The sequence below is a fragment of the Gobio gobio genome, assembly GCF_949357685.1.
Source record: "Gobio gobio genome assembly, chromosome: 4".
NCBI classification, from domain to species: Eukaryota; Metazoa; Chordata; class Actinopteri; order Cypriniformes; family Gobionidae; genus Gobio; species Gobio gobio.
This window is the reverse complement of record NC_137100.1, coordinates 47,297,843-47,313,560: the sequence shown is the minus strand read 5'-3', so window position 1 is coordinate 47,313,560 and position 15,718 is coordinate 47,297,843. Positions and strand designations below refer to the sequence as shown.

The 15,718-nt window shown below is 38.4% G+C and overlaps 1 pseudogene across 1 annotated transcript in view; it reads left to right on the top strand.

The window, feature by feature from the left end:
• LOC307125682 (ankyrin repeat domain-containing protein 34B-like) overlaps positions 1-15,718 on the top strand; it is a 407,861-nt pseudogene that overhangs the window by 101,408 nt on the left and 290,735 nt on the right. The window lies entirely within an intron of this gene.

Here is a 15,718-nt window from a genome sequence, read left to right as displayed (position 1 = left end):
TAAGATGGTGATTCAAAGCATTTTTGAAAGTGACACACTTCCTGCTGCCAGTTGGTGGCGCTATAACTTTGACTCACAAAAGTCATATCCATGTGATCGGCCTCTTACAACGAACACACAGCTGAAGTTTCATCCAAATCAGTCAATGTTTGCACAAGTTATTACACACTTCCTGTTTACCTTTTCTCGCCATAAATTCGTTGCTTCGCCACGGCCAAACCGTTTAAGATATCAAAAATCCGTTCGCAATTTAGCATCCTCTGTGTCTTGACTTCATGCTGACCGAGTTTGGCACTGATTGAAACAATGGCCTCGGAGGAGTATATTAAATTCCAGAGCATGTGTTTTCAGAACAACCCATATTAGCTCACTTCCTGTTGGGCTGACACGTAACTTAGAGCACGAAAGTTGTTTGGCCCGATGAGGTCTATATGTGTACCGAGTTTCATACATGTACGTGCAAGTGTGTTTGATATATAGACCAAGTTTTCAGACACCACTTTAGGGGGCGCTGTCGAGCCCCCCTGCCACGCCCGGGTACCAGCTTCAGCCCGGCTCTGATGGCCGCGCATTCCGATGTGTGTGCAAAGTTTCAAGAGTTTTTGAGCATGGTAAGGGCCCCAAAAGTGCCCGAGAAGTCGATAAAATAATAATAATAATTAAAGCTGCGAGCAGCGATGACGGGCTCAAGCCGGTGGCACCGCCACGCCGGTGGCATCAGCTTAACTGTGCATGGCAGGCAATATGCATTTAAACAGGAGAATATTTTAAAAATCACTCGAATATGCCACATTTACTGCAGCAGCTGGTGCAATTATGACCATAAGCCACACCCATGATGTAATTTAAATATAGATGAATTGTAATGTCATAGGATCACATATAGGACCACATCTATGAGATCAATTACATTTAAATTAATTTCATGTCAGATGATGTCAAAGGTCAAATCATAATGAGTTCAGAATACCATATATTACATGTAGTAATTTACATGATTTATACTTTATTTGTGGGAACACTTGTATATATAATGTGTAGTTAGTTTAAATGTAATTAAACTATTACATTCTATGTAGTTGGTACAAAATAACAAGGACACAGTAGGGAATTGAACCCCATTCCAGTAAACCAGGAGTACCATTACCAACGCCAGTGCTTGTAGTGGAAAAAATAAAGTGCCGGTACTCACCAGAGGGGGCGGGGCTTTGTTGGGGGCGTGGTTATGGGGGGATTGTTTATTCAATAATTCAAGAAGGTCCGTATTTTAAAGCTCTTTCTAACTTGTTCTCAGCCTTAGATCTAACATATAGTTCTTGTAATTGTTTAACTATATCATTTGTTACAATAAGGGTTTATTTACAAAGGAAGACCATTGACGGCACCTCATTAGGCTACCATGCAGGCTAATGTTCACTTTTGTCTTTCTTTTTTCTAATCAAAATAGCAACACAGTTAGAAACTATAGCTGGGTCATTCCTGGTATGCGGTAACATTTTGGCTTCATAAATGTTTGAAAAAAAAGTACATGATTTTCATGTTTTTAGCATTCTACCAAAATGGTGACATGTTTAACTAGTCAGAATACATATTGGTCAAGCTCAGGGACTAAAAAAATAATAATTATGGGTAGATTCATTGTTCAGACACGGGCCGTGAAGATGTTCCACCCTTTTAGGGACATATACATAGTTATCACAAAATGTTAATGTTAAACAATAACAAGTTTTTCTTGGATAGTATATGTCCCTTATGCCATCATGGTATTTTTTTAAATTCTTGAAACAATAACAAAACTATTATTGATGAATAGAATGTCTTGATTATTAAGAACAGGTACTTTTTGTACCCATTTTTGCCAACAGGATGGTAAATAATAAAAAAATGTGTTCAAAAACATATATTGTATATGCTGTTAATGATCCTCACCTCCCAAAATAAAACATAAGTATGCAAAACATTTAACGTTGCAGTCAAATTATTATTTAAAAATGACTCGCCTAACAGGGTGGAAGACCATAACAGTGGAGGAGTTTTCCCTCATTGTCCTGCATGATTTGCCATCAGTAATGTGTGGCACTGCACCTATAACATGGTTTTATAATATTTATATATGCATATATGTGTTTATAGAATTTGCAATATACACTAAATACGATTTATTCTATTAGAATGTCCACCCTGTTAGGTTTATAGATCTAACAGGGCGGAATCAACAGGGTGGAAAATTTTAAGATAAGTTAGCCGTAGCTCTTTCACTTAAACTTAGCTCTATCAGACCATTCTTTCCTCTGAAGTGAAAACTTTACGGCCTCCTCCAGTGGCTTGAGCTTTCTCATTTCAGCCATTATCTGATGTGTCTGCTGAAATAGAGAAAAACACCAATAATTATGAGCATTGCATTTAATTTGACATTCTTCAGCAAGATTGTTTTCATAATAAAAATTAATACTTACAGTTCTATTGGTACAGAGTATATTTTATTACATTCAGGAGGAATAAAAGCATATCTTGATCGCTTTGTTTCTTAATAATAATATAATAAAAATAATAACTTTAAACCAAGCTAACGTTAAACTGCAGTAATATTTAACAGTAGCATGTCAGGATACTGTATCCCCTTCACAGACTGTAGTCATGACAATGCATTGTTACGATGGCTAGACTGATTTATGTGCTCAAAATAAGTTATTTACAATTATATTGGAATCTAAAACAAATTAAATCTTACAAGCATCTCTGATTCTCTCCTGACAGTCTGGGATCAGAATGACTATGCTAGCGCCGTTAGCATCAGGCGCTAGCTGCTTTCTGACTGCAAAACGAGCAGAAAAGAGCTTATAAAACACGCACAAACAAGCCAAACTTAGCCACAAGCGATTAAACTGCAGATTAACTTACCTTTCTTTTAATAGTTGCTGCAAACAGGTCCAAATCACAGATGTTTTCTCAGGTGCTGTTTCTATCCTGAATAAACGCACTTGTACACAGTGGTCTGACAAAATCTGACATTACGATAAACGGGAGCGAATATTCATGAGGGGCGCAGTACCACACACACACACACACACACACACACACACACACACACACACACACATTTTAGCATCTTCCGTATCTTTGTTTCATGTTGACCGAGTTTGGTGGAGATTGAATAAATCGCCTTGGAGGAGAACGTAAAAACTCAGACCCTGAATTACACAAAAATTCACCTTCGAACCAAAATATCTGACTTCCTGTTGGTCGGAGCTAATGACTGTAAATTAGAAAGTTGTCCGGCTCGAAGAGAACAATATATGTATGGGGACACATGAAATGTCTACAAATGTATGTCCTCAGAAACACACACACACACACACACACACACACACACACACACACACACACACACACACACACACACACACACACACACACACACACACACACACACACACACACACACACACACACACACACACACACACAGAGAGAGAGAGAGAGAGAGAGAGAGAGAGAGAGAGAGAGAGAGAGAGAGAGAAACAAGGTTTTTTTTATCCTGCTTCAAAACTAACACAATGCTGCCATCTTGTGTTCATTGAGGGAAGGGCAGCACACACATGCAGGCACATTAGACTATTCAAATAAATATTTATAAAAAATATATATATTCTTCTGAAAAATATTATAGTAATTTTAAATTAATCTAAATTCAATTACCAAACATACAATCTTAATTTAATTGAAATCAAAATATGATTTTACAAGATATTAGACAATTTCTGTTCCCCTTTTTTGTCCTTATTTAATCCCTCGCCATGGCAACACCGTTTGAGATATCCAATATTCGTTCGCATTTTAGCATCTTCCGTATCTTTGTTTCATGTTGACCGAGTTTGGTGGAGATTGAATAAATCGCCTACGAGGAGAACGTAAAAACTCAGACCCCGATTTAACCAAAAAGTCACCTTCAAACCAAAATATCTGACTTCCTGTTGGTCGGAGCTAATGACTGTAAATTAGAAAGTTGTCCGGCTCGATGAGGTCAATATATATACTGAGTTTGGTGATTGTAGATGAAACGAAGCCCTTCACTTTTGTCAAAAGGTGGCGCTAGAGAGCCCCTCATCCCCGCCCGTTTCTGAGGCTTTGCCCATGTGTACTGACTGACATCTCTGATGTGTGTGTTGAGTTTCAAGCAGTTTCAAGCAATTTCAAGCATGCTAAGAGCCTCAAAACAGCCAAAAGATTATTAAACTTTGACACGTTGCCATGGCAACAGTATTTGAAATTTTAGGAATCCATTTCATACGTCTCTATCTGTCATGTTTTCACATTATACTGATGAAGTTTGAAATAAATCTGGTGAAAATAAGATGGTGATTCAAAGCATTTTTGAAAGTGACACACTTCCTGCTGCCAGTTGGTGGCGCTATAACTTTGACTCACAAAAGTCATATCCATGTGATCGGCCTCTTACAACGAACACACAGCTGAAGTTTCATCCAAATCAGTCAATATTTGCACAAGTTAAAACACACTTCCTGTTTCCCTTTTCTCGCCATAAATTCGTTGCTTCGCCACAGCCAAACCGTTTGACATATAAAAAATCCGCTCGCAATTTAGCATCCTGGATATGTTCACTTCATGCTGACCGAGTTTGGCAATGATCGAAACAATGGCCTCGGAGGAGTATATTAAATTCCAGAGCATGGGTTTTCCGAACAACCCATAATAGCTCACTTCCTGTTGGGCTGACGCATAACTATGAGCACGAAAGTTGTTCGGCCCGATGAGGTCTATATGTGTACCGAGATTCATACATGTACGTGCAAGTGTGTTTGATACATGGACCAAGTTTCTAAACGCGTTCTAGGGGGCGCTGTCGAGCCCCCCTGCCACGCCCGGGTACCAGCTTCAGCCCGGCTCTGATGGCCGCGCATTCCGACGTGTGTGCAAAGTTTCAAGAGTTTTCGAGCATGTTAAGTGCCCCAAAAGTACCCGAGAAGTCGGAAAAAAAAATAAAAAAAAAAAAAATAAAAAGAATTAAAGCTGCGAGCAGCGATGACGGGCCCAAGCCGGTGGCACCGCCACCCCGGTGGCATCAGTTTAACTGTGCACGGCAGGCAATAGGCATTTAAAATGGGAAAACATAAAAGGACTATGTCAAAGTCATCTGAATTCACCACATTAACTGCAGCAGTTGGTGCTGCTATGACCACAAACCACAACAGCCACATCTATGAGATCAATTAAATTTATATGAATTTCATGTCAGATTATGTCAAAGGTCAAATTGGAATGAGTTCAGAATACCATTCGAATGCTGATGTTGTTTTATTCTAACACTTCTCTTCATGTGTTTTTGAGCTACCTTAGCTACCATTTGTGCACCAATCTTATGCACCATAAAACATGCTTTAATTTCAATATGGGTGGTCCAATAAAATTTTTTTAATAAAAAATGTATAAATGGAGCCAAATCACAGAAACTGCAAAGATGATTTTAATATCAGTGTCAGGTAAGAGTAAGATGCGTGTCTACATTTTATGGAAGTTTATTATAAATAGCCACTTTTATAAAATCATGTGAAATTTATGTTTTAATACATTTATATTATATCAGTAAATAATTAATTTAAAGACATGTGCATCATACGTGATCTTGGCAAACACATCACATGACGTTTTTATTTCAAGTGATAGTTATTTGTGATAGCCTATATGAAAGGGTTAAATTATGATCAAGAGAGAAAGTCACACACACACACACACACACACAATGATAGAGTGAGAGTGAGGGGGAGGGGAAGGACTGAGAGAAAGGCACACACACAAACTCACAGGGTGAGAGAGACCCCCCCCCCCCCACACACACACACACACACACACACACAGATAGAGAGGGGGAAGGGGAAAGACAGGCAGATGGCATTCCCTAGACTTAATGGTTTGTATACTGTACAAACTGTACATTCTATCCCCCTACACTACCCCTAAGCCTACATATCGCACACACACACACACACACACACACCATAGCTGTCAACCCTCCCGTTTTTTCCGGGTTTCTCACGTATTTTAGCTCTTTTCCCGCTGTCTTCCCGTTTTAGTATTTTCCCGTAAAATATCCCGTATTTTTACGTTCTGATTGTGTTAACTCAGAACACGCAACTATCTGGTTTAGTGCCAGAAGACGCAAATGAGAAGTCGCGCGCACTGTGAGAAAATTTTCCGTGCACTCATCCGAGAGCGCGCACACGTCTCTCAGCGCGCAAATATTGAGTTCTCTTTCAAGTCTTGCTCTTGAATGGACAAACTCACGCAAAAAGTATGTCAACATATTGATGAGTATTCTAGCAGACATAGTCTGTATATGGCTTAAGTAAGCTTTATACAGTCCAGAAAAGACGACGCATATCCGAGGTCTTAAAGGGGCAGTAGCCTTTACTGCTGTCTGTTTAATGTCAAACAAAAGACAAGGGCATCACTCACTGCTCTTGATTGAATAACGTTTGTAAGTTTAATAGGATTAATCTTTAATTTATACAGTCATATATGCAATGTTATTTTACATTTGATCAATTTCTGTACCTGAAAACTAATGTTAGACGTACCTGAAAAACCTGAAAAGCATAGTTTATTTTATTAGTATCTTTGCTCAATAGTATTTATTTGTGCTGCTGCTTGTATTTAAATGATTTGTTCTTATTATTTTCTTTTGTTTTATTTGACAGTAGTCCTTTTTTCCCTGAACATAGCAAATACTGAACCGTACCGAAACGGTGAACCTTAAACCGTGATACAAAGCGAACCGTGAGCAATCTGTACCGTTACACCCCTAGCGTAACGTATGATAAAATGACTGAAAAAAGGTTGGGAAACACTGGCTTAGGCTACTATCGAAGAAGAAGAAGACAGTTGCAGCCGCGGTTGGGAGGAAGAGGGAAAAAGTAGCGGGAAGTAAACTTCAAGGAGAGTATAGTAATAATAAATGATAATAAATGGAATAAATAAATAATAAATGAAAATAATAAATGTTATATTTACCCATGGCCTTCCCTGTTATACAGAAATGTAATAGTTATCAAACCTTCCTTAACTGTATAAATAATAAATGAAATATAGATGAATCATCATTAAAGCTACAATTTTCTCTGTTCCCGTTGTTCTTTGATGAACATTAATGACAGGCTGACTCCACAAAATGACTCTAATTTGCCTCTTTGAAAAATAATTCTCTAATTTAACCTTATTACTATACTAATTGTAATATAAATAATACAAATATTAGAAGAAAAATATTTTAAGTGGTCATTATTGACAATAAATATTGCACAACTAGTATTTAGTACCAAAAGATCTCCTCAAAATATTCAATAAATATTATTGAACTAAAATATAGAACATTTATTTAATTGAAAAATAGTTAAGGTGTATGGTCACATTTGACCATCAATTAGTATGAGTATGACCAATTAGTGAATACCTGAAGGCTAAGTACAATAAAAAACATTAACATTCATGTTAACATTGTTGCATTACTCTCCATTATAAAACGATCCTGTATGGTTGATGTAATAATCAATGCACACTATGCTGTACTGTTTACCAAAACTTGCTGCAAACCCCTGTAAAGTGGAGCTGTTGTGTATCAAGCCATTCAAATGTATTGACACAGCGCTAGAAGTATTGAGATTTCTGTGAAGCACGACTGCGCGCGCCGCCGGGAGATGATAGAGCATGTCGCAACTCCGTATGGTTTTTCAACACTCTGGCTTTAACTGTTATGCCATATTAGCGCCAAAACGCTATTTATTGTTTGAATTTTGCATTAAAACTTTAAAAAATGTAAAAGCTTAGACATTGTTTAATATCAAAAGCAGGTTTGGCAATTTGGCGTGAGATTAAGTTGGGCAGCGTGAGAGCGTGAGACAGAGCCTGAAAGCGTGAGTGTCACGCCAAATGCGTGAGAGTTGGCAACCCTAGGCAAAAGAGAACTCGATGTGAGCAGGAAACTGACGCGAGTCTATCTATGCATCGAGTGTGTGTGTGTGTGTGTGTGTGTGTGTGTGTGTCAGTGTCCCTTGAATAGCTGACATGAGACGCATCCACACAGACAGGACACTGACACACACACATACACATACACACACACACAGACAGGACACACACACACACACACACACACACACACACACACACAGACAGGACACTAACACACACACAGACAGGACACTGGCATATAGCGCGCTCTCTTGTGTCTTGTCGCGCTTGGAAGCATGTACATGAATAGGAGCGTGATCATGTAACGCTAAGCAAAAATGGATATAAAAACGGACGCTGTGTTATTTGCGTTAAATATTTTTAATGCGTTAAGCTTCCGTTTCACGTTGACCGAGTTTGGTGGAGATTGAATAAAATCACCTACGAGGAGAACGTAAAAACTCAGACCCTGAATTATACAAATATTCACGTTCAAACAAAAACTTTCTGTGAAAAAAAGACACTTATAAACAGACACTTGTAGAAAATAATGTGAATTTTTTTTAAAAATAAATTTGAACTATGTCAGTAAATAATGAATTTAAAGACAAATGTGTCAAAAGTGATCTTTGCAAACACAGCACATGACCTTCTGTAAAGCACATGTATAGAAAACACACTCACACTCCTCTGTTTTAAAAAAAGAGTTCTGTCTGAATGAGTACATGAAATCACGGCTGTCAGGTGATAAGAATTGGAACTCAAATGTCATTTAGAAAATGAGTCCTGTAGTGATATAGTGTCATAGTTCATGTCCACATTAACCACTACGTTGTAATACCAATACCCATGTCATCATACACATTTGTGTCCTCATAAATCACATAAGCAAGCACAGAGAGAGAGAGAGAGAGAAAGGGAGTTTCAAAAATAATACAACACTGCCCCCTTTTGGTGATAGAGGGGAGGGCACACAAACAGCCAAAAACATTATTAAACTTTGACATGTTGCCATGGCAGCATTATTTGAAATATCAGGAATTCATTCATATGTCTCTATCTGTCATGTTTTCACATTATACTGATGAAGTTTGAAGTCAATCGTGTGAAAATAAGATGGTGATTCAAAGCATTTTTGAAAGTGACACACTTCCTGCTGCCAGTTGGTGGCGCTATAACTTTGACTCACAAAAGTCATATCCATGTGATCGGCCTCTTACAACGAACACACAGCTGAAGTTTCATCCAAATCAGTCAATGTTTGCACAAGTTATTACACACTTCCTGTTTACCTTTTCTCGCCATAAATTCGTTGCTTCGCCACGGCCAAACCGTTTAAGATATCAAAAATCCGTTCACAATTTAGCATCCTCTGTGTCTTGACTTCATGCTGACCGAGTTTGGCACTAATTGAAACAATGGCCTCGGAGGAGTATATTAAATTCCAGAGCATGTGTTTTCAGAACAACCCATATTAGCTCACTTCCTGTTGGGCTGACACGTAACTTAGAGCACGAAAGTTGTTTGGCCCGATGAGGTCTATATGTGTACCGAGTTTCATACATGTACGTGCAAGTGTGTTTGATATATAGACCAAGTTTTCAGACACCACTTTAGGGGGCGCTGTCGAGCCCCCCTGCCACGCCCGGGTACCAGCTTCAGCCCGGCTCTGATGGCCGCGCATTCCGATGTGTGTGCAAAGTTTCAAGAGTTTTTGAGCATGGTAAGGGCCCCAAAAGTGCCCGAGAAGTCGATAAAATAATAATAATAATAATAATAAGAAACAGAGGAAGAACAATAGGGCTCTGCGCCCTTTGGGCTTGGGCCCTAAAAAGAATAATCTGAGGAAGAACAATAGGGCTCTGCGCCCTTTCAGGCTTGAGCCCTAATTAAAGCTGCGAGCAGCGATGACGGGCCCAAGCCGGTGGCACCGCCACGCCGGTGGCATCAGCTTAACTGTGCACGGCAGGCAATATGCATTTAAACAGGAGAATATTTTAGAATCGCTCGAATATGCCACATTTACCGCAGCAACTGGTGCCACTATCACCACAAGCCACACCCATGATGTAATTTAAATCTAGATTAATTTTAATATCATAGGATAAAATAAATAAAAGTTATATTTTCCTGCTCAAAATTTTGTAAGTCCAGAAGGCCAGTATTTAATTCAAGGTGTTTGTAGTTCTTTTTTACTTATTCACACTAAAGTAGGGATGAAACGGTATGGAAATTTAACATCACGATTATAGTGACCCAAATTATCACGGTTATCAATATTATCACGGTTTTGTTCAAACAAGATGAAAGTGTTCAAAAAGAACAGATGCACACACTTAAAACATTTCAACAAGTTTTATATTTGAAATTAAACAAACAACAAATAACTAAAGCAGCTCTAAGCACTTTTTTAAGCTAGATTCTGTGGGATTTCTTTACTTAATGGCCGTCGTCAATAGCAACGCATAACGCATAAATAATAATAATTTGTCGTAAATATAATCTCTAATATTATCTCTGTAAATATATTCTCAATAAATATTCTCATCAGTGTTCAGCTACGATGCATTTAAATCAAGCATATTTTGTGTTAGAGCCCAAACAGTATCCAAGTGAAATAATGCATATCCATATTTCCATATGATTTGACAGTTTATTTTATTAAATATCAAAATGTGTGCATCATACCTGACACCTAGATGAACACTTTACAGTCAGTTTTATGACTGTCATTCTCTTTAAATGCTAGTGAAGTTTGGTAACGTTATACACGTTTCAATGTTGTATGTAACTTTGCAGACGGTCCCTAACTTCGCCAGCGTTATGCCAGTCATATCAGATGCGCTGTGGTTCTGCTGTGTTTTTTTTAAAACCATTTTACCTAAATCACCAAAATAATAAATGTTATATTTACCCATGGCCTTCCCTGTTATACAGAAATGTAATAGTTATCAAACCTTCCTTAACTGCATAAATAATAAATGAAATATAGATGAATCATCATTAAAGCTACAATTTTCTCTGTTCCCGTTGTTCTGTGATGAACATTAATGACAGGCATCATCAGTGCTACTGTCACTTTAAGAACAGCCGTGGATCTCACGCGCTGTCCCGCGCATCTCATTTCCTCACAACTCTTTAAGTTCATTTAAGACGTTATTTAACTAATTTAAGACTCGAATATGAGAATACTCACAATCCTCTGTGTTATTGTTTGTTCAAGAGCAAAAGAGAACTCGATGTGAGCAGGAAACTGACGCGAGTCTATCTATGCGTCGAGTGTGTGTGTGTGTGTGTGTGTGTGTGTGTGTGTGTGTGTGTGTCAGTGTCCCTTGATTAGCTGACATGAGACGCATCCACACAGATAGGACACTGACACACACACACACACACACACACACACACACACACACACACACACACACACACACACACACAGCATACCAGCATAGCCATACAGTTTAAGTTCACCTACACTTTATATTAATAAAAAGGTTTACAGTGCAAATACTGTTGTTGCATATACTGTGCATAAAATTTGAAAACATTTGCAAAAAACACCACTGTATCATTAAATTTTTTTTAAACCTTTAAGTAACCATTTTTTAAACATCTATAAACATTACTTTTACATAGATAGACGGACCAGATATTCCTAACACTTTGGGAATACTTAAGGGTTACTAGTTGTTTTGTAAACTGTCTATAAACATTATCTAGATGGTTATTATAAAGTTGCAACCGATGACTATAATACCTTGTTAAATAGTTAATAAACAGTACCAGTAAAACGTGGGCAGTACCAGTAAAACATGTAAACAGTACCAGTCAAACATGTGGGTTGTCCTGATACTGTACTTCAAAATGTAACAGTGTAAAAATTGCCACAGAATAAAGTAATTGTTCAAGATCTATTGGTAACTCATAAAAATAATGTCATATTTGCATAAACTGTCACTACCGTATATATCCCGACACTAGCACATTAAGATAAGCTATGAAAAAAATCATGTTCCTCTGCCTCTTTCTGGTTAAATAATGTTTATAATAATTGTTAATATAGCATGCTATATTAACTATTCCAGGTTATTTATGCATAGCATAAATAATAGTTAGTAGAGCATGCTATGCCACTTTCATCAAAACCTATTACAAAGCTATAGCAATCTCATGTCATTCCGTCTTTTCGAAAAAAAAGTTGCACTAACTGTTCGTTACAAGCAGCATTTGCCGTCAGGCAGGTAACGATAGCTAACATAAACATATTTTTGCTAGCCTACCTGCTGCAAACTTACACTTTTTTTGTACAAGACAAGTAGAGCTATTTTATCCAGTGTAATTTATCACATACCACTATCTTGTTTTTTCTTATCCTCCTCTTCCTTTCTCTATTTTCTTTTCTGGCTTCCTGAAGCATAAAATTCCGCTTAAAATCCGAAGATTTTGTATTTTGCCGCAGCAGAGATCGCGTGGTTGGCTGGCTGCTGTCAGCGACTTCTGAGAGGGGCCCCTTAAGGGGGATCCCGATAACAGCGTCATTGCACTTTACTGCATTGACTATCAATGGGGCGCTCACACAGTTTGTCGTTTCATTTTATTCTTAACCTGTCGCTGTCTTGGGGCCCCAGGCCAGCTCGAGGCCCCAAGCAATTGCTTGGTTTGCCTGCCTTGTCGCGACGGGCCTGCACACACACACACACACACACACACACACACACACACACACACACACACACACACACACACACACACACACACACACACACACACACACACACACACACACACACACACACACACACACACACACACACACACAGAAAGAGAGTTTAAAAAATAACACAACACTGCCACCCTTTAGTGAGGGGAGGGCAGACAGAGAATAAATATTCAGAAGAAATATATTAAATAAAATAAATATATTGATCTGAAAAATAGTATGATTATTTTAAAGCTATTTGGTTACATTTTAATAAAACATTGTTTTAGTATGTTTTTAAACACACACACATACACGTTGTAATACCAGTGTAATACCCATGTCATTATACAAATTTGTGTCCTCATAAATCACAAACAAGAGAGAGAGAGAGGGAGAGAGAGAAACAAGTTTTTTTTTTATCCTGCTTCAAAACTAATACAATGCTGCCATCTTGTGTTCATTGAGGGGAGAGCAGCAGACAGAGAATTTCTGTTCCCCTTTTTTGTCCTTATTTAATCCCTCGCCATGGAAACACCGTTTGAGATATCCAATATCCGTTCACATTTTAGCATCTTCAGTATCTTTGTTTCATGTTGACCGAGTTTGGTGGAGATTGAATAAAACGCCTACGAGGAGAACGTAAAAACTCAGACCCCGATTTAACCAAAAATTTACCTTCAAACCAAAATATCTGACTTCCTGTTGGTCGGAGCTAATGACTGTAAATTAGAAAGTTGTCCGGCTCGATGAGGTCAATATATATACTGAGTTTGGTGATTGTAGATGAAACGAAGCCCTTCACTTTTGTCAAAAGGTGGCGCTAGAGAGCCCCTCATCCCCGCCCGTTTCTGAGGCTTTGTCCATGTGTACTGACTGACATCTCTGATGTGTGTGTTGAGTTTCAAGCAGTTTCAAGCAATTTCAAGCATGCTAAGAGCCTCAGAACAGCCAAAAGATTATTAAACTTTGACACGTTGCCATGGCAACAGTATTTGAAATTTCAGGAATCCATTTCATACGTCTCTATCTCTCATGTTTTCACATTATACTGATGAAGTTTGAAGTAAATGGGGTGAAAATAAGATGGTGATTCAAAGCATTTTTGAAAGTGACACACTTCCTGCTGCCAGTTGGTGGCGCTATAACTTTGACTCACAAAAGTCATATCCATGTGATCGGCCTCTTACAACAAACACACAGCTGAAGTTTCATCCAAATCAGTCAATGTTTGCACAAGTTATAACACACTTCCTGTTTCCCTTTTCTCGCCATAAATTCGTTGCTTCGCCACGGCCACACCATTTGAGATATCAAAAATCCGCTCGCAATTTAGCATCCTGGATATGTTCTCTTCATGCTGACCGAGTTTGGCGATGATCGAAACAATGGCCTCGGAGGAGTATATTAAATTCCAGAGCATGGGTTTTCCGAACAACCGATTATAGCTCACTTCCTGTTGGGCTGACGCATAACTATGAGCACGAAAGTTGTTTGGCCCGATGAGGTCTATATGTGTACCGAGTTTCATACATGTACGTGCAAGTGTGTTTGATATATGGACCAAGTTTTCAGACCCCACTTAAGGGGGCGCTGTCGAGCCCCCCTGCCACGCCCGGGTACCCGCTTCAGCCCGGCTCTGATGGCCGCGCATTCCGACGCCCGTGCGAAGTTTCAAGAGTTTTCGAGCATGTTAAGTGCCCCAAAAGTACCCGAGAAGTCAAAAAAAAAAAAAAAACAAAGAATAATCTGAGGAAGAACAATAGGGCTCTGCGCCCTTTCAGGGCTTGGGCCCTAACAATAGAAGTAATCAATTCAACACTACCCAGTGCCAGAGGGGTAGGCAGGCTATGCAACAACAATTTTGGCGGCCCCCATTGATAAAGAAACGAAAGAAAGAAAATAATCTGAATTTTTATAACGATTCCAAGTAGGGACCGGTTCTCGATGCCCAATACTAAGTTATTATAATACAAAGTTGCTACCAAACATTCTAGAGCGCTCTTTAGTTCCTACTAAATTGTAACATGGAGTGCCTTTTCACTTGCCCATTTATCTAGTATTGATGTTCATTGCAAAAACTGTCATGCAGATCGGCTGAGGATGGGAACCGATGATGGTGAATTAAAATTTTACTGTAACTGTAATCATAGCCGCGAGCGAGATGATTGACTGGACTATAGTGGAGGCACAAGCGCAAGATCACTTTAAAAAAAAAAAAAAAAACACAAATCACAAACTAAGGGTTCCCGTTTTAATGGGGGATTTCCAAATATCTTTTATTTATTTGTTATAATTCGGGTATAGCTATTTTATGTCATCCCTCTTTTTTTAACAAAAGTTTAATATACGCAAGTTTTTTTAATGTAGCTACTATTTTATTGTTGTTGTATTTTCATTAAAAATAGGCTAATAACAAACTTAAAAATAAACATTTGTTTGAAAGTAATTAAAGAGGAAATTATGAGTTAAGCAATATCATACGAGCAAGAGTGCTATTTTCCAGAGTAGCCTATATCAGCATGATTGCAAAATGCAATATTAATTTTATACAACAGTTCAATAAACAATTAAAGCTGCGAGCAGCGATGACGGGCCCAAGCCGGTGGCACCGCCACGCCGGTGGCATCAGCTTAACTGTGCACGGCAGGCAATAGGCATTTAAAATGGGAAAACATAAAAGGACTATGTCAAAGTCATCTGAATTCACCACATTAACTGCAGCAGTTGGTGCTGCTATGACCACAACAGCCACATCTATGAGATCAATTAAATTTATATGAATTTCATGTCAGATTATGTCAAAGGTCAAATTGGAATGAGTTCAGAATACCATTCGAATGCTGATGTTGTTTTATTCTAACACTTCTCTTCATGTGTTTTTGAGCTACCTTAGCTACCGTTTGTGCACCAATCTTATGCACCATAAAACATGCTTTCATTTCAATATGGGTGGTCCAATAAATTCTTTTTAATAAAAAATGTATAAATGGAGCCAAATCACAGAAACTGCAAAGATGATTTTAATATCAGTGTCAGGTAAGAGTAAGATGC